The sequence below is a fragment of the Triturus cristatus genome, chromosome 4_2 (assembly GCF_964204655.1).
Source record: "Triturus cristatus chromosome 4_2, aTriCri1.1, whole genome shotgun sequence".
NCBI lineage: Eukaryota > Metazoa > Chordata > Amphibia > Caudata > Salamandridae > Triturus > Triturus cristatus.
Window position 1 is genome coordinate 104,220,099 of NC_140586.1, and position 24,090 is coordinate 104,244,188.

General features: G+C 43.5%; 1 pseudogene; it reads left to right on the forward strand.

Moving 5' to 3' along the window:
* The first annotated feature begins 171 nt into the window (after positions 1-171).
* Positions 172-23,450, forward strand: LOC146833107 (RNA-binding motif, single-stranded-interacting protein 2-like; annotated as a pseudogene).
* The last annotated feature ends 640 nt before the right edge of the window (positions 23,451-24,090 follow it).

Consider the following 24,090-nt stretch of genomic DNA (forward strand, 5'->3'; position numbering starts at 1 on the left):
TGCAGTGAGAGAAGTGAGAGAAGGAGACTGCCCCAGCCCTTCTTGCTGTGTAAAGAAAAAGAGAGATTTTACCAAGAATTCAGAGGCTAAAGCGTTGGTAGTATTCTTAGACAATTGGGTGTGGCTTATTGGTGAGAAGCCACATTCAAAACAGCTGGTGAAGGGTGCACCATGTCAGTGATGCTGTTTTTCGAACTCTTCTTCTGTAGAATGGAATCGACAGAGAAATGTGAAGCTATAATTGCGCATTTTAATGGAAAATATATCAAGACCCCTCTAGTCATACCAGGTAAAGCATGGGCGTCTACTGCATCCTTCCTATGGCCAGACCACCCTATGCTGCTCCTCCTTTCTTCGAGCGGTAACCTATCTCTTCTTCCTCCACACCAGAGGTGTCTTTTTCCTCTCCCACTTGTCTTTATTCCACTGTTCCATTCCATTCCCTTCGCTATCCTACGCGACCGCCACCCTTATTCCATCGGTCGCTTCTCCCTTCCACAGCTGTTTCGCGTGTCATTCATTAGTAACACATTCTGTTTGACCTCTTGCAGCGCCCCTGGATCACTTGCTGTGCAAGTTTGTTGATGGGGGCCAGAAAAAACATCAAAATCAGGGCAAATACCTCCAGAACGGGTGAGCGTGGTCAAGGGATGGCGAGACAGTAAGTCCATCTGAGGGTCTGGTAAAGAGGAAGAGAGATGAGGGAAGCATGAACGTCAATTCACCAAAATGTCAGGGGTAGCGGAAGTGACATCACACGCCCTTTGACCTTCAATTCGCTTAACACGCACACACACATGCTTACACATATCCACACTTACACACACTCTCTTACTCACTTGCAAGCTCTCACCCAATATGCATTTCAAGGCATTTATTTTTACTTATCTCAACTGCCAGGGAATAACACACTCCAGCTAATTACATTCCATTTTTTGTTACACTAATAGTGAATAGTGTTTTATTAGTCACTATTAGTGTAATAGAAAATTGACATCTATAATGAGGTGGGTTTGTGGTTACTGGGCCGGTCTTGAGATGGAAAAGGAAAACGTGAAAGGGGAAGTAGAGATCATGAGGCGGAAGAAGAGCTATGCAGGAGAAGGCAAAAGAAACATGTCAAGAAGGGAGAGATTATCTTCAACTGCATCTAAACTCTTCGAGTTCTAAACCTCTGTTGATATGTCTATGTTCGCACTAAAAGTCGGTAGCAGAGCCAGGGTGACCACAAGGTCTCACAGTGTGTCCTAGCGCGGCGGCATCACTTGCATGCATTAGACAACAGAGGAGCAGAGCTGAAGTGTGAGGGACAATCAGACCCTTGCACTGAGACAGGATTCCACCTGGACAGGGGAGCACCTCATCTATCCCTCATTCACTGACTTAGAGACCATAGGTTATGTGTCTGTCTCTAGCACCCCTACACCAAGGGCCCTTTTCCATAGAGATACAGTGTCTGAAAGCCTGAGCTCACATCAGTGGGCCCAGTTGTACTTGAAGCAAACCTTCCTTGAATTCACACTCTCCAGCTAGCAAAACTGGTCTTCTCATCAGGCACTTGAATTGAATCAACAAATCATAGGCCACAAAAACACACCAATGAGCCCACAAGACTGCACACCACACATAATGTACAGCACACGCTCTGTAAAAAAACAGCATGAATTCAAATACAGTGTTTTGTATTAAAAGAACCACAATAAATCCAAGCAGAAGCCTTGGTTAAAGATTGATTGATTAAAGGATATTTCTAGAGTGCACTTATGGCCAGGGCTTTAAGTGGGCTGGGTCCTGCCAGTGCTCAGCACCAGCAGTTCGGCAGTTCTAAATAGCAGGTGCTGAGACGCGTCCCTATCAGCCTTTCCATTTTTGCCCTCTCCCTCGGTGAAAAAAACATAAATCTTAACTCTGGAGCAGTGTCAGCCTTCACAGCCTTTGATGTAACTTCAAAGAGACTCGTTATAATTCTTTCAGCCTCATCATTTCAGAACTGAAGAATTTTCAGTATTCTATACAACCAAGCCATAGTTGTTGCCTGTTTATCTTATGGAGATAACCCTTAACAAAGCCAATAGTCCTGGCTTATTGAAGGTGTAATGTTACTTGTTGTATTATTTGTCTGGATGCAGTGACAGTAGCAGCAGTGGCACACTATACTAAGCACAGATTTTCAGTTTATGTGATTTTAAGCCACACTACGTCAGCCACGCCCATTTGAGAGAACCCCTCCCCCTGTTATTTCATCCCATGTAAAGCCGTGCTTATACCTGACAAGCCGCCATGGCCTCTTACTGCAGGCCAAAGAAATGTGAAATGGAAATGCTCTAATGTGCCGTGGCTAGTCCACGAACTGTGATTTGGTTGGCACAACTTTATGCGGGCCTCATAAAGTATGCCCAGAGCATATCTGCTAAGTGTTCTTCATGTGAAAGCCATTGAGAGCAAAGTGTGACTTCCTGCCATTGTATGGTGCTTCAGCCCATCTTACTAGTAGAGTAGTCCTCACTCAAGTAGTGCAGATTGCGAAGAAGGCCATATGTAGTTAGTTTCTGTTTGCTGATTGACAGAAGAAGTTGGCATCCATTGTACAAGATTCCAGAAAAAGAAGCAACATCTGTCAATATCCATTCTGATGCACATCATGTAAAAACTCCAAAACCCTGAAGTTGCTCAGAACACACCTATTCCTAATCATACATGCAAGCAGTTAGAGAGCGATTTCCACTATCACTTAAACACACACACGCCCTTTTCAACAGGGAAAGCATACTTGCCTGATGTAGACATACGAAGATATGCAGGGAAGGGGACATTATGAAAACCCTCCCAAAGAATTATTAGGGAACCCCAAGGGACTTAGCACATTCAAACTCAAGCACACTTTGGGGCTCTGGTACCCTCCTTTATACCTCACCTTGTCCATTGACAGGCCCAATGGGTCATTGTGAGGTCAAAAAAGAAGTGTTCTTTGTTAGTCATTGTAGTGCACCTTCAACAGCACAGCTCCTCTGTGCCCCTTGGCAGCCTTTTGTACCTCACCTCTAACTTTCCCTGTTTCTTCTCCAGGGTAGCATGAACTTGACGTATGACCCCACGACGGCCTTGCAGAATGGGTGGGTGCCCTAACCACCACAACTTGCTGCATGTGCCCATTTGTGTGTTCTATTGGTGCTTCCGATCCTACATTTTCTGGGATCTGTCTGTAGAAATCCCTTTTTCTGCCACCCAGCAGCAGACAGAATGGTGCCCTGAGTTACGGAAAACAAACCCAGCAGGAGTTAGAATGCAATTTTACAAAATGGTGAGAGACATTCTGTATTCAAATGATATTATTGGGTCAAATGAGTTATATTGTAAAATCACTGCGTGGTAAAGTGAGACCTGTTGTCAAATAAGTGGCATTTTGAGGACAAGTGATTCATGTTTGATCTCTCCACAACTGAGCCAGTCACGTTCTCTTTCTGTTGGGTGTAGACTGTCCGTCCTTAATGCTGATACCTTCCTAAATTAGATTCTCCATTTTCGATCATTTTCCTCAACCAGGATAAATTAGGCATGTATCAATGTTACGGTTTATCATTAAATAGAGCATACCATGCAGCCTGAGATGCCCCTTGACGATTAACGAAACAAACCCATTGAATATCTGAAGACCTACAGGAGGACGAGACATCGGCCGGTCCTGCACTGATCGCAGCTGCAGTCTTTCGCACTTGTGGTCTTGCGCTTTTTACCACCTGGTGTGATCTATACATATGGTAAGATAGGCCTTAGCTGACGCTCAGAAACAAACCAGCAGAAGATATTCCGTGATCAGGGTGTGCTCTGCTGGTGAGATTCACAACATTAAGGAGGGCGAATGGAACTTCAAGCGTTAAGGGAGACCTTTGCAATATTTCATAGTTGGGAAGTGGTTTTAAGACCACATCCAAAGCCTTTACCACAGATTATTTCAATATTCTGTCCAAATAAAGTACCCGAAGTACCAGTTTTCATTATGAATCTACAATTCCAGCAGAGCAAAGTCTGAACAACTTAGATGCTATGAAATCTGAACCATGTCTTGTTGTGTTTGGCCAGGCAGAGCCCAGCAGAACCATCATAAGGTCAGGATTAGTAAGGTGGACAGTAGAATGTTTCAAGCCGTTACATCACTTATCAGTAAAAGTCATCGAGAGGGGACTAGAGGCAGAGTTTTGGCTTTTCTAGGAAAAAATGTGTTTATTATTTGGTTTACTCAAATAGTTGCCACATGACTTTGTGCCAAAACAATTAGATAAATAGCACAATTTGGAACAAAGTAAGCAAGTAAGATACACTTTAGAAACAGACAGATGGGCTTGATGAAAGGACAAACTCTTAAAACAAGACTTTTGTTAAACCAGCCTGAAGGAGCTCGATGCATACTTTCACAATACATTATTGTTTCGACTCAAAATCCAAAGAAGAGGCAAAGGGGGCAAGAACTGCCTTTCTGAAGCAGATAGTAGTTGGTAATATATGCCACTCATATGAATCTGTAATAGATTCACATTGCACAGATACACAAGTTCCTTACTTGTGTTACTATTTCTGCTTCTTCATATCCTGTATTGAGTCACATGCAATCGTCCGCTTCACCCAGAGGATGAAGGGATTACCAAACCTAAAAAATAATCAAATAAAGATTTGGTATAAAAGGAATTTTGAAATTGTGCAGAGATGGGGGGTATTGTGGGTTTATGTTCACCTCCATAGCAGCATCCCATTACCGCCAACCTGAGTGGACATCTGAATGTTTACTTATTATTCCAGATCTGACCATGAGAAGACAATACACTGAATGTGAATCTATATATGAGTCTATGCTTCAAATATATATATATATGCTATCAATGTACATGAATACACTTGTGATTTAAAAAAAATATGTTATTAGAGTGTGAATATCTCTTTTTCAGGTTCAATGGATCCCCGCACAACCTCACCCCAAACCGTATAATTGCACAGACAGCCCTCTCACCCTACCTTCCTTCCCCGGTGTCTTCCTACCAGGTAAGGGATCCCCTCTGCTTGGCCAGTGAATTGTCCAGGGAGCCCCTCCACCACGTGGGCAAACCCTCAACCACAGACAGGCTGTGCACCAAGGTAATCAGAGGTCATGTAATTAGCGAGCATGGGTTGCACAAAAAACACAAACATAACATAATATAACAAGCAACAGCAATTCACCAGACCTCAGAGGTTTGACAATCCGTAAATAAGCTGTGCTCTGACCTTAATGACAAATACATCACTGGTAAGACATGCTCTGTCTTGACTTCACCATCAAAAATGAGCAACAATTGTTACTTTCCATTGGCTGTTTTACTGTTTCTGATTTGCCTCCATGAGGTTCGACTTATGCAGATACCTGCAAAAGTCCTCTGTAGTTATTTGGAATGATGTGGTCATGATTTTTGCATGAGTGCAATAAGTCGGTCAGACCATGATTTGAGGAACTGTACTGAGCAAAGTGCCCAGGGGAATCTAGGGGGCTGTTTTCCACTATTTCATGCAGTACCGTGCTTTGTTCAATACTATGTTTAATTTTTCAGTCTCGCCTACAGCTCTGTTATTGTCTAGAGGATGTCAAGAGGCTTTTGATACATTTTAACTGTATGTCTTACTTTGTGCAATCTGTCAGTGGTGTGCATCTGGTCCGCTCACCTTTCCTTGGTTTGTCAAGATTGGAGACGCGCTCTTTCCAGTCATTCCCAGTGAATTCTTGCTTCTGTGGACACTCTTCTGGTCAGTGCTTAATTTGTAAAAGAGTCATGGAGGGGGCCCAAAGTTTTGTTCAGAGGCCCGCAGATGGCGCTACTGAAGGTCGGGGTGCGGAATACCAAGGCTGTGCAGTCTTGATTCCACCTTATGTTTTTTCACCCATCACCGGACACACCCTGCCACTTTATCTCAATCGTGTATGTTCTTTTTCATCCCTGCCTTTTAGGTCTCGCTGAACCCAGCGCATGCGCTGGCTCGGAGAGACATTTTGTATTTTAGTTTTCAAAGTGCTGCTGGCTGGCCTAGCGCTTGCGTTCACGCGACCGTGCACGCGCGAACCACTAGCCTTCAGCAGCACTTTGAAAACTCGTGTGTCATCGCAATCACTTTCGCTTTCAGAGCGATCGTGATTGCGATGATGCACGCTTTCAATGCTTGTTTCTCTCGTGGGTGCTATCTGCGTGTGTGTTTGTGTCTCGCTGTCGTGGTATGTCCATGTGTTTGTGTTTGCCTTCGCCTGGAAAGCGGGCGCCTCTCTTGCCCCTGTCGATGTTTATATCTCGGTCTTCATCTGCTTCTCTCGTTTCTCTGTTTGCGATGATTATCCTTCCTGTTTCTTTCTTACAGACATTAAGGTCGCTCATCCCCACCTTTGCACCCCGTCTCCCGCTATCTCAGTCAGCAGGCACTCACTGGCATCGGTTGAAACTCGGGTAGTTAACATTTATTTTTATATACGTTTGTAAACCGAAAAGTCCATTAATACAGGTTGTGGATTTGGTTTGCAAACACTTGAAAATTATGTCTTCTGATTGATTTACATTACATGTACGATACTGCATTGCCTATACATAGTAATATAATTGTTCATGTATTTTTTTCTATGTATGCTGATCCTGAATGATCCCCTTTAAAATGGTGGCTGTGGTACATATTTTCTTCTTTCTCCTTTTGAAGACGGTTCCTCCTTTCTCTATGATGTTTATTATTCATAGCTATCATTGGCTCCCTTGTTTATATGTGCATGCACGGACACCACACGCAGTTGTCTAGTCTTTTCTAGAAGGGTGTGGTCTTGTGGTATTTAAACCGAAAAAGGACCAATCCTCCGGTTGACCATACTGTTCTATACTGACCCTATATGCGTTTACAATGGCTGAACACGAGTATGTGCAGTTACAAGATCGGCGGAACACTTTATTTTTATTTGTTTGCATGCATGTACCATTACTTTGATGGGTTCTGTGGTGAGACTGGGCACCTTTTGTCGGTCTCATGTGAGCCTGGAGTTGCCGGGTGTAAGTTGTGCTTTACTTAGCCTTGTGCGTGACGTAATTGTGACGCTCTTTGTGGGTGCGTATGACAATTTGTTTGTGCTTATTTGAGTCCCAGATAACATGACTTGGTTCCTACTGAATTCTGCATAGCGGATTTCAATTTCATCATAACCTACGTTGCGCTATACACTAATGGCTGGATCCGCTTACATTCAGAAATATGCCGCTCGAGAGGCGGCATATTGTTTAGCTTTTCCTTTCTAGATCTGACATGTCCGGTCTGGAATAGGAGGCGATGCACATTATGTGGTTAATGGGTTGTGCGCATTGCAGGGGCATAGAAATTGCTCTACCCCTTGTCAACATTATAATTACATGAAGTTTTGATATAACTCTGTTAAGGTGTGATCACTGCTCCAATTTGAGTGTGGCAACACCTTTTTATTTAGGTGCGATCGCTGCTCTTAATTGAACGTGACAACTCACAAGCAACGGACAGAGGATGCGCGATGGGAGCTATTTTGTTATGAGTACACATTCGTGTTACTATTACAATTTATGTTGTTTAGGAACACTTGTAATTAATTTGGTTTGAGATGTGGGAGTATCTCATGTTTGTTTTTGTTTTCACTTGTGTCATTGTTTTTCTTTTAGCCTGAATTATTGAAGTACTCATTCTGACAAACCTAACACAATTTTTGAGATTATCACTTCCATGATCATTACTATTCGAAATTCTTTCCTTGAACACTCTACTATAACTTTGTATGCACAAGAGTAATAAGTAATACATTTTTTTCTCAATATGGTACACATTATGATCACGTGTGAAGATGGTGGACTTCTCAGGTCATTGGTTGACACGGTTAATTCACTGATTTTCTGCTACTGCACTTCTTGTTGGTTTGTTTGGTTTTTCGGCTCATCCACATATTCCCTTTTACATTTAATTTCTAAGCTTTGGTTTTGATTTTCAGAGACAATACATTTCTGGTTATGACTCTTGTCAACATTATAATGACATGAAGTTTCTATATAACTCTGTTAAAAGGTGAAGCGTCTGATGTCAGGAAGCTTGTTCAAGGCAAATACAGAGCACTTTAAAATATAACAATCCTAGAGAAGGAACGTGATTGACTAAGTGATTGCAGATTGTTGCATGAAGGGTAAGAGCAAAACTTCCTTCCAAAGCAAAGAAGGAAAAAGAGTGTGGATGATATATAGAGCAAAAGCAACATTTTAATTGTGCTAGAAGTAGTGAAAAATAACTTGATAGGGAGTTGTAATATTGAAAAGGAGATTAAGAATTATACCAGACTATTGACTTTGGATAGGAGATGGATCACATGATTTAGAAGAATCCTGGGCATTTTAAGGAATTCATGATCAAGTATCTATCCCTTCACCATATTTGTAATATTTCTGTGTTATAATATATAATTTTTGAGTAGGATTTATTTATGAAATCTGTAGCACACAAGCTCACTGTAATTTTGGAATTTGCTTCTGTAAAGACGAATGGAGGGTTATGTGGCGGGATTGGACTGGGTTTGTTGGACTTTGGAAATAGAGTGTTTTGATGGGTTCGGCTGACAGTATTACATTGGCGACAGTTGTTGCTTTGTCGATGAGTTGTGGGTCTCCTTTGTAAGGGCTTAAACTTTTTCAAGAGTAAAGGTTACTCCAACCTACCTCCATCAAATTGTCTTATCTACCTTCCTAACATTTGTTGTAAATGCAATTAATCCTTGAAACAGCTGTGACACCAATGAACTGAAACAGACATTGAGGAGGGCCTTTTTAGCCTATTATTGAGTGAAAGAATTTAACATGTAGCTTGTCTTTTTGTGCAATTCACAGTGTCACCATTTTTCATTGTACAGGAACCCATGCTTTGAAACATGCTGTTCAGTACTTTGATGGATTTTGCCCACTATGCTGGTGATATGCCCTCTTAATTTAGCACAACAGATACAGAGTTCCCTGCAGTGTTGGCTTATCACACAGAGAACTTTTCCTATCTGGAGTCAAATTGTATAATGGGTACTCTTGAAATGATGAATGTCAAAATTGAGTGATAAGACAAAGAAAGATGGAGTGGTGTAGCAGTTAATGGGTGATACTGCCTAGGAAAGAATCACATGCTGGCATTGCTTTTTGACAACAGCTTTCAAACATGAACACGGATCTTAGCTGAGGCCAAAGTCAATATCTCTATAGCGGGGTGCCAATACCGATGCTGACGTTGTTGGCTCAGGTTTAAGAGTCATTGGCCTTTGCCCTTCACAATTTATGCTAGAACTTTGGCACAGTTCTTCATGTGAGGTTTCTCTGGGTTTGTCAAGGAAACTCCAATTAGTACATATGTTGGCTGCCTGAATACCCAGATGTTCTTTCTGTACAAGTTTATTGCTGCTATCCTCAGTAGATCTGGAATGAGGTACATTCTGCATGCAGGTATGAGGGTTGATATGTGGTAAAGTGGCTACTAGATACTTTCTCAACTATGTAAGCTTACATTGTCACTTTCATGAAAGTGTGTAAGCCCTCTCCCTTTGCCTTTCTCTCTCAGAATTAAAATAGCATAGATTCAGATCAATCTTACTAAGTTAGTCTTAGTAGAAATGGGCATTTACGTATGATCAGGTTAATTATTTCAGTAGGAACAATATTAACATCATACTTATCTAAGAGGGCAAAGTTATATATTTTGTTTATATACAGTGGCACAGAAATCCAGCTGGTGTTAATTCTTCCATTAGTACGTAAGGGATGTATAAACAAGCATTGGCATAGCCAATAGGTCTCGCCTTTGGGACCTTATAAGTGTTTAGTGTCCAGCACAATATCCTTGGTGCAACAACATCAAGTGTTGCATGGCTAAACACTTATAGGGTCCCAAAGGCGAGACCTATTGGCTATGCCAATGCTTGTTTCCCTTTGTCTCTGTTTTTCCTTAATCCTTTTGCTCCTTAATTTGCCAATTTGTGTTTTTCTCTCTCTTGTTCTGGATCAATGTTTGTTGTGGAACAATAAGTGGCTATTCCCAAAAACTGGTGCCAGTGGACCCCCACCTGCAAGCACTAGCTCAAATTAAGCACTGCCTTTGGTCATTGTGTACCAAATTGAGCTGTCGCATTTCACTCTCTTTCCCATTCTCTCTCTGTCTCTCCCTGTTCCCTTACTCAATGAGGATGGATGATTGAATAATAAACTTGAAAACTGAATCTCTTATTTTTCTCCATTTAGGTTCACAATCCTTCTTGAATGCATCACCAGTCATACCTAATGAACCTACGCTATGTGTCCCATTCCCACCCTGCAGATTCATCATGTGGCCTTCTCTCTAACTCATCCCCCGCTTGCACAGCTACCAGGCTCCTTTCACACCATCTCATTCTTTTGCACTCCTGTCCCTTTTGACTTGCACTGGGCAGTTGGGGCACCCACAATGGACCACACCACTCCATCCAGCCCACCTCGATGATTGGACCTCTGACTCAGCAGCTCAGCCACTTATCGCTCGACAGCACTGGCACAGTAAGACACATCCTCAAGTTGTCTTGCCCCTTCTGCAGCATGTTGCTACCCCCACTCCCAAAAGAGTGGGAAATAGGGGAGCTATGAAAATAGAATGGGCGTTCCTTAGACAGTGGAGCCATTAAGACAGGGTTGCGGATAGAAGTACAACGGCGCCATCTTCCACCTACCCGATCACACATCTGCTCCAGCTCCCCGGTCTGCTGAGGACTCATGCATGGGTCCTGAAGCAGTCAACTAATGTGATGAAACATGGCCACCAAAATTCATGCCACATGGCGTGCAACATAAGGCACACATGCATCACAACGAGTCTCACTTTCAATCTACAATGCACGCTAACCGTACTGAGATGTGCTTGCACGTCTTGAATTAGTGAGTAGATCCGCGTGGCAATGTGCTTTCCGCTGAGCTGATTCTATAGCACAAGTCATGGTAAAACTCAAGCACAAGGGGTGGACCAGCTGTAGAAAAACTGGTAGCACTCCAGATAGGTCAGCGCTTCTAAAGGCATGGAGCGGCTGAAGAAGAATCAGTCACCTTTCAGTTCCAGGGAACATTCCACCCCCAAACAAAAAGCTTTCCATTGCCTCACTAATCTCTACTCTATAACTACCTGGCACAACATTATGAAATATTAACCCGAGAATGCACAAGGACAAATCGCTTCTGCAATATAGTGAGGTGTAGAATGAACTAAGAATGATCACCCTCCAATCGATGGCGATAATGAAAGCAACGTAGGAGATAACCTAGCCTGCTAAGGATGGATATTGTTAGACCTGGCACCATTGGCGTGAGTCTCCCTTCCATTTTTTCGCTGTGTCTCCTCTGTTTTTGCTGGTTATAGATGCTCTGGGCGCTGTGCCACTGCCATTCAGTGCCACAGCGCGAATGCTCCCTTTGTAAAGATGACATATGAATTGGTACATCCATGATTGGCTTATTTGGTTTACCTGTTAGTCCCTAGTAGCGTGGCCTGTGTGTGCCCAGGGCTGGTAAACCGAATGCTGCTGGTGGGCCTGCAGCACGGGATTGTGCCACCCACAGAAGCAGCTTGTAAAGTGTGTCTCAGACCTGCCACTGCAGTGTCTGCGTGCAGTCCAGAAGTGCCATCTTGGCTGTGAAGTGCACCCACTTCCCAGCCCCTAAACCTTCCCTTGGCATCCTGTAAGTCCTCCTTATGATAGGGCGCATTGTATGTGTGAGGTAGGACATGCCCTGACGTATGTAGCATGTCCTAGTAGTGAATTACACCCCATTTCGTTTTCACTACTGTAAGGCTACCTGTTCTCCATAGGCCAGAATGGGAGGTCTGGGCTATTACATTCTATAGTCCTAACTGACCCACAGAACATGGTAGAAAAACGAATCTAGTATGCCTGAGCTCAGAATATTAAAATACATCTTTTAGTAAAGGTTATTTTTATATTCTGTGTTTGAAACTACCACTTTTAGAGTATAGGTACTTTCTTGCCTAAGCCTTCCAGTTTGCTCTGCTATGATGTGTATTGGCTGTCTGGTTTTGGAGGGACAGGGCAGGCTGAGTCAGACCTGGGTTGAATAGAGCGACCTGCCTTGGTGTGAGGGGAGGGGTAGCTCCTGCACTTGAATAGGACTGTGCCTGGCAAGGTGAATGCTGGCTCCACCTCCCACTGTGCGTCTGAGGCAGACCCCCTCTTTCTGAAAGGAAGGATGCAGCCTGATCAACAAAGTGCTCCAGGGCTGGGCAGAACTGGTTCTGGCTGGGTTCAGAGACTTGGGACCCCTAAGAACAAAGACTTTGGGGGTATAAATATTTGTGCACAAACCCCTACAATTTGTATTGCTCCTGGATAACAAGAAGAACCTCTATCCGTGTGGCTACAGGAATCTGCAAGAGAAGGACTGTCCTTGTGCCTTGTGTGCTGTTTCTGGGACTGGCCTGCAGCTGTTACTACTGGACTTCAAGAAGAGGAAAGGAACTTTGATTGGACTTTTATTTCTTTTGCTACAGCAACTACCCAAGGGCTAGGAGAGAGCTAGCCTCCTGCTGGAGTCTCAGGCACATCAGACTCCACCATCAGCCTCCTGTTTCCTCCCAGCGAGGATTACTATCTGCGGGTGAGGCTCCTGTGTGTTCCAGGACCTCTATTTCTACTGTTGAGAAAAGAGCACTGAAAATCGTCGCTAACCTCCGTTAGCGAGCCGCTGCAGCTGGTGAGCGTGAGAAAAATCGCCGCTCCGCTGTCGCCGAGCGCTCGCTAACCCCGAAGATCGTCGCAGCACCTGTCTGCGGGCCTGAAAACGCCCGCTAGCTGGAAATTATCGCAACAGGATCATCACAGCGCGGACAAAGAGCATTCGCCATTTTCCCCGCATCGCATCCGGATCGTCGCTCCCTCGTGGAGCGCCATCTTTGTCATCGCAGCAAGATCGCACACGCAACAGGCCCGGTGCATCATCCTCCCTTCGCGGCAAGGATTTTATCGCATCACCGGATCAGCGTGAAGAAGTTTGTCGCTTTGTCCTGCCCGCAACCCAGCGCATCATCCTCCCTTGCGGTAAGGATTCAACGCATCGCTGGCTAGCGTGAGGAAATCTATCGCAACAACTCCTTAGCGACATTTTTGTTGCTTTGCTCCAGGAACCAGATACTTTGTGAGTAAAAGGGTCGCAGAGACCCCTGCCTTGAACTAAACATCATATTGTGCATCCTGAACTATTTTTCCTTGCAGCATTTCTAAAGTAATTATATTTTTATAGTATTGTGGATTTTTACTGTTATTGGTCTTGTGATTAAGTCTATATAAAAATACCTATTTTTCATAACTACTTGAGTGGTGTTCATTTGTAGTGTTCCTCATTATATTACTGTGTATGGTCATAAATGCTACACACACTGCCTCTGAGATAAGCCTAGCTGCTCGTGCTACGTTACCACACGGTTGAGCAGGGGTTGTCAAAGGGTGTAGGCTGCTTACTCTGACTTAGGAAGAAGGGTCCCTACTTGGACAGTGGCCAGCCATTGCCAACTAGAGACCCCCATTTCTAACAGATATGCATTTAAAAAAAATATATATAAAACATTCTGGTTCCAGCTAATGTAACCTAGAGTTGAGATACAAGGCAGCCAAACCTCCCAACCAAGATAGAGAACAAGAAATTGCAGCAGTTGTTGCTAAAGCTAAGCGAAGGCAGGTCTGCATCAGGAGATTATAGCTGTTGAATCCCATGACGTAATTTCACAGGGCCACTTGAAGCGAGGGACCTGATCACAAAGACACAGGAGAAAATATACAGGTCTACTGCAGAGGCACTAAAAATATAATCTGGGTTCCCCTAACAGCGATCAATACATGTTTTGGCTGGAGGAATGTATGCCGGATACGAATACGCTTGTAAGATTTTGTGGTAAACAGCTTCACATGTCTTTTGAGTGATGACTTTAAGTTTACACAGGAAAGCTAATGCTGAATGGCAGGAACTTGCGCGATTTCTACAGATCCTGACTTTACACATGCAGTATTAGGTCAGTGTCTGGAAGAGTTCGCCATGTTTTTATGATGCTACACCTGCAATGAACAATACCATCACGAAGCACAGTGGTACATGTTCTCCTGGGTTTTGCTTGAAAGTGACACTATTTGCATTCATGCTTCATTGGTGTCACAGGTGAGACTTACATATAGACCGATTCTCTCGAATCAGGTGGGAGAACCATGATTTTGTTTAAGCAAGTTTGCTCCGCATAAAACATTGCCACTTCCATACAAGTTAATGAGGAGACTAAATCACCCACGATTTTATTTCCAAATATCCATCTTTTCAGTTACCAAATGTTGGCATGCGGATATTGACTCATGCTGTGCAGCTCAATTCATTCTACGTTGATATTTTATGGTTATGAGGTCAATCTATCAATCATCTTTATTTTCAGATAGGTCAGCGCCTCTAAAGGGATGGAGGGGCTGAAGAAGAATCAGTCACCTTTCAGTTCCAGGGAACATTCCATCCCCAAACGAAAAGCTTTCCATTGCCTCACTAATCTCTACTCTGTAACAATCTGGCACAACATTATGACATATTGGAATGCAGAAGTGTAGGAAGGTAGGATCTGACTGCATGGTTACCACCACTTTTTTCCTTGTGTTTTGCTGGTTTTTGGCCTAGTCTGACTGGGATCCTGCTATCCAGTACCCCAGTCTATCTGCTTTCTCCCTTAAATTACTATGCACGTACATTAGGTACACTCCAGATTGGATACTGGGGTACCCTTATCAGTCCCTAGTATATGGTACCCCATGTACCTAGGGCATGGGTACCCCAGAGGCCTCCCATGGTCTGAAGCATGTATTGTGCCACCCCTGAGAGGCCATTCAAATTGACACGACAAGCCTGCTACAGCAGACTGTGTAAGCTGGTGCTTGCACCACTTACTTAAGATATAGGTTCACTATATCTATCTAAATCACTACACTTAAATACCTATCAGTCACCTCTATGGCAGGCCTTAACAATCCTGAAGGCAGGGTGCTGGGTTTTACGTGAAAGGGTGCCCCTGCACGAACAGAGCCCCTCTACAGCCTTCGGAAACCATTCTCCGGGGTTGTCTGTGATGCAGCCAGACATATATGTTTCAGTGCAATATAACCTTGCGGTAAATGCTAACTTTAAAACGGCTGCTTAGAAACTTGTCATGTTTGGTGTCAAACACCTTGGAATCATACCTCCACACCAGTAACTGGTGTGGAGGTATGATTCCACCCTTCCAAAGGGACATATGTGGGTCACCGATCTACCAAGGTATCAGCTTTCTCGACCTGGGCAGCACAAAATGGACGCTGCCAGCCAAAGACACGATTCTGCTCTCCCGCTGCTGAGCCAAGCTCGAGCAGAGGAAGGCATGACAATAGGCATCCTGTCACAGGGAGGTGTGACCACCTCCCAGTCAGGGTTTAGTGTATTGGGGCTGGGTGGGTGCACTCTGAGAGTGCCAGAAAGTCTGCACTGGGGGCACATTTGGTGTCCCTGTGCATAGTCCAGCTCAAACCAGTTCTGGTAGCCATTGGATCCTGCTCTGGTGCAAAACTGGACAAAGGACATTGGTGTAGCCACCCCTCCGCCCTGCCCCTCCCCTAGGAGGGTCCACAGAATCTTTCCAACCCCTTCCCATAGGTATAAAGTGGGTTACCTGGCTACAGGTCTTCAAATTTTACCTGGACAAGATTCTGCTAAGAAGAAACCAAGTACTTCAACTGCCTGCACGATGCTGGACGACTGAAAAATCTCCCTGCAAAAGCAGGCACCTAAACGCATCTGATCAGTTTGCTTCCCCCTATGCTCCTGAAGACTTTGAAGAATTCAGCAACACAGGAGGTAGGTTCCCGAAGGTCCCTGAGGTTGGTCTGCCCTCTCAGCAATTCTGAGACCAGTATCCCTCGTGGGGGGCATGCAACACGAAGCCCTGTGCACTGCATACATTTGCAGTTGCATATGCTTAGTGACAATTCCCAAGCTTGTGCATTGGACTTTTTGTAGTCCCAGCACCAAGTAGTATTTGCATTGAAGATTTCCGGCCTCCACTCCTTGAGTGTCCTGTGGGCTGGTACTTTCCAAACTTGCTTGAGGTCTCCTCGCCATCCCTGGTCAGTTGGCCTGTGGGTCCTGACGAGGGTCACCTTGATTGTTCTTGGGCTTACCTGGTTGCTCAAGACCTGCCCTTACTCTCCGTTGCTTGGGGAGTCCCCTGGACATTGCTGGTCCACACGTAACCTGTTTCCTCTGACCACATGGGTTGCATTTGCCAAGGCTTAATGGTGCTCCAGCCAGACATCAACCCCTCAGCACTCGACATTCTTCATGGGACAGCTCACCCCCGGATTCTGGCTGTCCTCCACATCTCCTGGTCCCCGTGGCTGCACAGTCAAGCAATCCTTCTTCACTCCTGAAGCACTCGACATCGGTGGGCATTCGACTACTGAGCCCCTGGTCATCTGAAGTGACCCAGACTCTGTCCCCTCTGCTTTCAGGTTCTTCTCACCTCGAATCCAGGCTTGGATTCCACTGGGCACTCTTCGCCCTCCTGGCAGCAGTACTTCTTTGCAACTCCCCATTGAAAACGACGAAGAGTTCCGACACCACTTGACCCCTATGCACCCGGCACCTCTGGGACAGGTAACACGGGTACTTTGGTACTCACTGGTGGGTTGGCATTAGAACACCCTATGTTCCAAAGGGTTTGCTCGAAGTCCTCTTAGAAGTTTTCTCAACTTGTAATTTTACAACCGCAACTTTCCCATAGAGTTGTACAGAGCACGCGTCCGTGTTTCCTCACTGCACCCGTCCTCCATGGGCTCCCTGTGTCACTCCTCTGGGTGGTTCCTTGGGGTCCCAGCGATTCTATGTGCTCTAGGCACTGTGTCTAGTCAAGTCGTTATTGTTATACCATTTTTTTAGTATATGGTTCGGTCTCCCCCTGGAGCCTGCTGTGTATTGTGCTATTTACGAATGTTCTATTGATTCAGTATTATGCACTTTGTGCCCTAGTCTCGTATATAGAGTAGCAGGGAGTGTTATATTGATAAATACATATTTTTATATAACCACTGTGTGGTTCTCTTTTCATTTAGTCATTTAGGAGGTGATTTCTGGTAAAACAAGCTGCTTTGCATTCCTCCAAGATTAAGCCTGAAGGTTGCTCTCCACATCTACCACTAGGATAGCTTTCTAAAGGTTATCTTTGACCTCATACATCATAAGGATCGTGTGGACTGGTACAGGGTGCCCACTTTAATTAGTGGACAGCATATACCAGGCCACCTTCTCACAACAAGGACATATCGCTTCTGCAATATAGTGAGGTGTAGAATGAACTAGGAATGATCACCCTCCAATCGATGTCTGTGTATTGTAATCATTGCTTTCATGACAAGTTGCTGTATATCAGAAATGCCATGTTTTACCTATTATTTACCAGTTTGTCAGTAGATATATGCAATACAAATGTTGTCACCCAGTACAAATGTCTGTGGATATTTGAAATTTTTATCCTGGCTCTTATCAGGTCCAATTTTCACTATCGAAGATTGCCGTGCACTCCTGTTTTTGACAGTTATACTTCTTTTTGACAAGGTTTTTCAAACTCTAAATTATGTGTGTGCTCCCTGGAATACGTGAACTGCCCCTTTTCACGTCAACAGTTACAACATCAAAAATATAGCGATACTGCACTCCAATTCAGGTGCACAGCGGTGTCGTGATTATCACACATTTTGTATCAATCGCTTCATAACTTTTGTCAATAATTATTCCATGTAATCCAAAGTTTTTTGCTTAGTTCCATTTTATTTTCATTTTTCTTTTCACACGTGATTTGCTTATGTTTTAACAACTTCTCATGCCAACGGATATGCCCATCCAGGCCTTTTTCCGGGCACGCCAAAAACATAAAACATCCTTGGTTGCAAGATCTTATAATACCCACTGCATTTCGGACTGTAAAGAGTCCTTCCTCAGGGGTTCGCTTTCTTGATTTGGGTAGCCTTTCCGTAGGGTGCTGGCATTTCTATCGATTGGTTCTGTTTGTTTTGCAGGAATATGTCTAATTTACTATTGGTTTGTGATGGTTGTTGTGAAAGTAAATTGAGTTTGAGCCAGATGAGCATTTCTATATTATGTTATGTGTATTGATGGGTGTGGAAAAAGATGTTGCCATGTTTCTTTGAGATGATTGGTTGGTTGTTCATTGCTCGGCCTGAGCAGATTGTTTTCTAGACTGGCATCGCTAGTCAGGTATCTAGCAATGATGCAGTGTTGTCTGCGTGAAGGTATGGTATCTTGCAGATAACTTTATCGGAATGGTTCTAAGACGCATGTTTGTGTGATGCTGGAAAGTGCATATTCAATCATAGTGAAGTACATTTAAGACATTTCCCTAGATGTTCGCTTCAGTGCGCTGTAACTCTGGGTTCATACCATTGAACGCTATATTGGCACAGCGGAACATTTCATTTGGTACTTTAATGGTGCACTATTTCTATCGTAATACTTTGGATGATAGCTTATGCGTTCTAATATTCCCATCGGAATGTTTTTGTTACAGCATTGACCTTATTTTCCAAGACTTGAAGTGCCTCTGATGCTGTATTCTCCATCCCTCTCTAAGCCACCAACAGCCAAAGTAACACTGGGCAAGATCCACGCAGAGAGGCATCGGTATTTAGGGTAAGCCATTCTGAGCAAGCTTCAGTGTAGGAACACCCCAGCAAATGTTCAAACATAGAAAGTAGGAACCAATGGCTAACACAGACATGGACACTACTGATTGAGATTGATTGTCCTGCAGTGGCGGCTGGCAAGTACGCTGATTGGTGAGGCGGGCAAATGGGTGGAGGGGCAGACAAATGGGTGAAGGCATAAAATAAATGCAAAACATAAATAAACAAGACATAAATAAAAACACTTACCTGCTTGCACAGACACGTCCTCCTCGCTCCGGTCCTCTTCTTTTCTGATGTCACACCAGGGCCCCAGCTAACCTACTTAACCAATCCTGGCACTGCTCAGTAGGAGAGAAGCACCATGATTGGAGGGAGCGGAGTATCTCGGCACTCCAGAGGACAGTAAAGGCATCTGCTGGCTGACAACCCAGCTGTCTAAGACACCTGGGATGAGGGGTTTATAATGAGCATATCAGGCTGGCCAAAGTGACATGCGCACTATAATCTAGTGCACTGGCAGCCCACCACTGCTGCCACTCTGCAGACCATGCCCCTTCCTGAGTCAGGATGGGTTCACGAAGAAACAAAATGGTAATGAATTAACTTCATCACCGTTTTATTTTTCATCTCTGGAGCTTTTCGGGGGCAGTTAAGTGGGGTGATGCTCCTCCACTCCAAAGGAGCCCCTGCTGTTCAGAGTTTTTCATTTTATTCTCAAACTTGAAGACAATAATATTATAGGATTCTGTCAGTTCATCTAACTGTTGACTTCCATTGTTTTGTCATGGAAGATAAGTATTTCCCAAACGTTAAGCAAATGAGTATTAGGGCGTTGGACACATGGAAAATGTGTGTGTGTGTGTGAGGCATGAGCTCCTCTCCTGACAAGTTAACTGAAGCTTTGGTGGTGACAAAGCACAAGTGTTCTGATATTGCTGTTTTCACAATAGAACCTTCCATTCCACACATGAGGATTTAATGGATCACTCAGATGTTATATTTTTCGAAATGTGTTTTATGTAGCACTTAATGCAGGGGTTTGGGGGTTTTAAAATGTATAAAAACCCCAAAATGCTGCTATTACTTTAGTTATTAGAAGTCAATTGATTGCCCTCAAAAAGATTTAAAAGGTTGAGTTGACCTTTCTGGGATTCAACCCCATGGCCAGCAGGTCACATTGGTAGGAGCAGCTGTGCTCAGCTTGTTGAGCTTTCCTTCTGCCATGAACTGATGCTGCAGACCTGTAGATTCTATCAATGAAAGAATCATTTCCACGTTCCTAAAGGGAATCTCAAAAAAGGGACTACTTATTAAGGAAGCACTGGTCCCGTCGACTCTTATGCGAAGACCATTCTGTGCATATCAACGGTATCCTCAATCATTTCAATCCTTTTGATCAATATAATGAATACTAGAAACGGCCTTCTTAATAAAGAGTCAATTAATTGTATTTCATTTCACATCATCAAGTAAGTGCATAGCAATAACATGTTTTATATAAGGTGACAATAGTGCAGACAGCGCAGCTCATGAGCGAGGTGCAGAAAGAGACTATGTACAAAGTAAAACCACAGCTCATATTGGAGAATCCCTGGCCCTAAGGAACAATCAACTGAAGCCTGTTGCAAATCACGATTCTTCTCTGAATATACTCCAACATGTGGACTGAGGGGTCTTAATGTCTAGATTTCAACCCAAAGGTTATTTGTAGGATCTCATAAGGACAAACCATCATACTATTGAAATCACCACCCATTGAACTTGATGTGTATCCCAGGTTTACATGTATGTGTTTAATGCAGCGCACTATTCCAAGTGTGTGTTACCAATCCAGCATACGTGCCGGTCACTCATTTCAAGATCCACTTATTTAACCAACCAGGTTATCAGCTAAGGCATTAATGGCTTGCTATGAGGGCTGGAAGCGCTTGCAGACCCTGCTGCCGTGTGTGATGGAGCAGGTAGTGCAAAATGTTGTATACCTCCTCTATTCTTGCATGAAAATACTAATTATATAATCTATTAACTATAATATTATTAAACGAGTGTTGCATGTATAGTAATCAACATTATTAAAACTTAAACTACACATGGGATTTGATATTTGCATGGCTGAATAACTCTTATAACTAAGATCTGTACGCTTATTAATGAGTAGTATATGTGGTAATAGAATACTGCATGATATATGTTGCTTTGTGGTGTTGCACCATCGAGGAGGACCGAAAAAGGTGAATATAATGGCTTTGAATGTCGCTATATGCTAGATAAATGCAAGCACATAGAGGGATTAGTAAGGGGTTAACATTAGAATCACCATTTCTATGTATTAATTATTATTTTGTGTTTGTTTAGCTTAAGTTGAAATCTGGGCCTAAATCCAATATGGCCACTGACATCGCATGCAGAAGTGGCCACTGTCTTGTGAGGCGCGGAGTGACCTCACCCCTCGAACTGTACTGAGAATCTGGGAATAAGAATCGGACGATCCCAACCAGCCAATCATGACTGTTCTAAGCCTAAAAATTTATTTTCTTTAGCCTGATTTTATTATAAAAAGGGTAAAAGAATAGAGAGGGTTATGTGAAGTCCGTGACGCCTTTCCTGATGGTCCAGATGCTGCCCGACCGTTTGATGACTGCAAACGTTTTCCAAATCCACGGGCTATGATAGATGCTTGCACGATTTCTGGTCCTTCGATAAAATTGGGGACTGTAACGTGCTGAGCAGAGGACTTTGAGCTTTGGCCTGCTTTATTTGGACAATTTGTGACAGACTCGGTTATGCAGAGCCAATGAATTAGAGGATCCCAAATAGCCAGATTAGGTAAATATGATGTTCTGCGATTTACTTGAATTGATCTAGAATTTCTAAACTTTGACGAAACAAATGATAAAATAGATCATTATGAAAATTTAGATAAACAAATATTGATTAACAAGAAATATGAGTTTGTGATTTTTCATTAAGGGAAATAAGGATTCTGAGTCTCAAATGTGTTTTAGCTGGTTCTAAGTGACCATCAACCAATCCAAGTGGGTGGAGTGCCTTGATGTTTAGGATTAGGGATCTCTAGGCGACGGATGTTAAGGTATATTTTGTAAAATAACTTTTCTCTCCCTATAACGTATAAGGTGTTTCCCCCACATGTCCAGCGCTTGAATTATTCATCCCTCCTGTGTGTGTAGACTCGTGAATAGTGACGTGTGTGAGTTGGTGTTATGGGCCCCACCAATGAATGTGTGTATGAATGAGTGTGCGTGACGACGGGTCTGCGACACGGGAAGGATATCGGTATATGTTGTTCCCCATTTTCCCAGTCTTGCGCTGGATCACGTGCATTCGGGGTTGTGCAATATACAATTCTATAATTAACTCTTTATTAAGAAGACCTGCCCCAAGTATTCATTACATTGAAAAAAGGATTTAAATTATTGCACATACACTAGATATGTGCCTAATGGTCTCCACATAAAAGAGTCCTACGGGGCCAGTGCTTCACTAATATATCGACCGAGGTCCTAGTTGCATACTGGGTTGGTATTTGTTATAAGGTATATATACATATATATCTCATAAAAGGGAAGTAAAGACATAGTAAAATCTAGTCTACACAGATACAGGCTGGGGTGAGTGGAACAGCAAAGTGTTTGTAGCATGTGTAGCTGTAAATCATGTGCTTAGGGCACTCCCTCAACCTAGAGTTGGGCGCAGACATTACAAGTTATTTTTCTTCAAATTAGAAGCTTTATTTCCCTCCACTTACTTTCGAGATTCCCTGTTGGAGAGAAGAACACAATGTGAGATGGACATCTTTGCCCTGTGCATTCTGGGTTTCATGGTTTGCTGGGAGGGATAGGAAGTCATCTCAAAACCAAATAAAAACAGCTTGCAATGTACACAGCCAGCACTAGGGGGCAGGAGCTTGCAAAGTATATTGAAGCTATAGCACTACAAGCTACAAACAGGTACCAAGTAAGCAAAATGGTTCCTTTTTGCACATGTAATAACGCATCCTTTTCATACAAAGTATATGTAAAGCAAGAAATATGCTTAGGTGGTTGTCTACATGACGACATACACCCTAGCATACAATAATCAGACAAGCTATTGCTCCATGTATTTTCCATACAAATTCTAATGTCTCGTGGTGAGTGGTGGCTGCTGCACACATCCAGTTTCACAGTGCTCACAAAATATTTTCAAATCCAACAAGTCTCCTGAAACCACAAATTATGCAAAAATCATACCATAAACGAAAAAAAATACAAGATTTACTGGAAACCTGATTACCTGGGTTTAGATGAGTTTACAATTGCATAATATTTGCCTGGGTTGAAACTTTGTAACTTCTTAAAAACAAATTGGTTGGGATGTGTCAATTACACGTGTGCGATATTGAGCCTGCACAAAGTGCACAGCAGATCCGGGTGTAGTGGGTTGCATCAGTGTTTTCCCCCACTGCCCCCTCCCCTGTAGGTGTTTATATACCTTATTACTGGAGGCGGCTGTGCTAGGAGAAATGTTCCAATGTTCCGCATGTCCCCTCTGTTCTTTATCGTCTTTTCTTCATGTTCCTTTCTCCACGGTTTTTTCCTCTCATCAGGTGTGGATAAGTCCAGTTTTTAAAGGGTTTAAACTTCTGTCTGGAGGTACACGCACAATGTTGAAGAGCCAGGCCTTTTAAGCAGATCCTGTTGATTAAAAGGATTTCCAAAGCTATTCCAAGGGCTCATCCATAATGCTCAGGTGACCCTCAGGAAACAAAAAATGTCCTACTATCAAAGGGGAGTGTTGCGTCCTCGGCCCCCACAAAGCACACGCTAGACAGGTAAGGATCTATGATATCTTTTTTGATTCCTTCTTAGCTGCTCACGCACATGTCTGTCCCTCTTCCTCTTCCCTCTGCAATGCCCATCCCCACACCCCTGACCGGCTGTGGTATCCGGCTCCTTTTGTATCCCCACTGTCCACTGCAGGGTCCTAGTGCCCTTCCCCAGGTCACTACATCTCCCCCTTTTGTCACAAAGAAATGACGAAAAATTTGAAACACAGAGATGTGTAGATAGAGATAAGATGCAAGTCTGCCAGGGCACATGTCGCTGTGCCTCTCATCATTACATTTGGCCTTCTGTATGCTCTTCTTGGGCCGGCCTCCATCTGTTGCTCTTCTGCTGGTCCCTCACCATTGTGCGTTTCCTTTCTGTTGTGCTCCGACCCTTCTCGTTCTGCTGTTTCCTTATCTTGGTTTTCCTCATTCTTCTCCTTCTGTCCTTTGAAGTGTGAACTGTTCCGTGTTATCCTCTGGTGTTCTGACTCCACCGTGA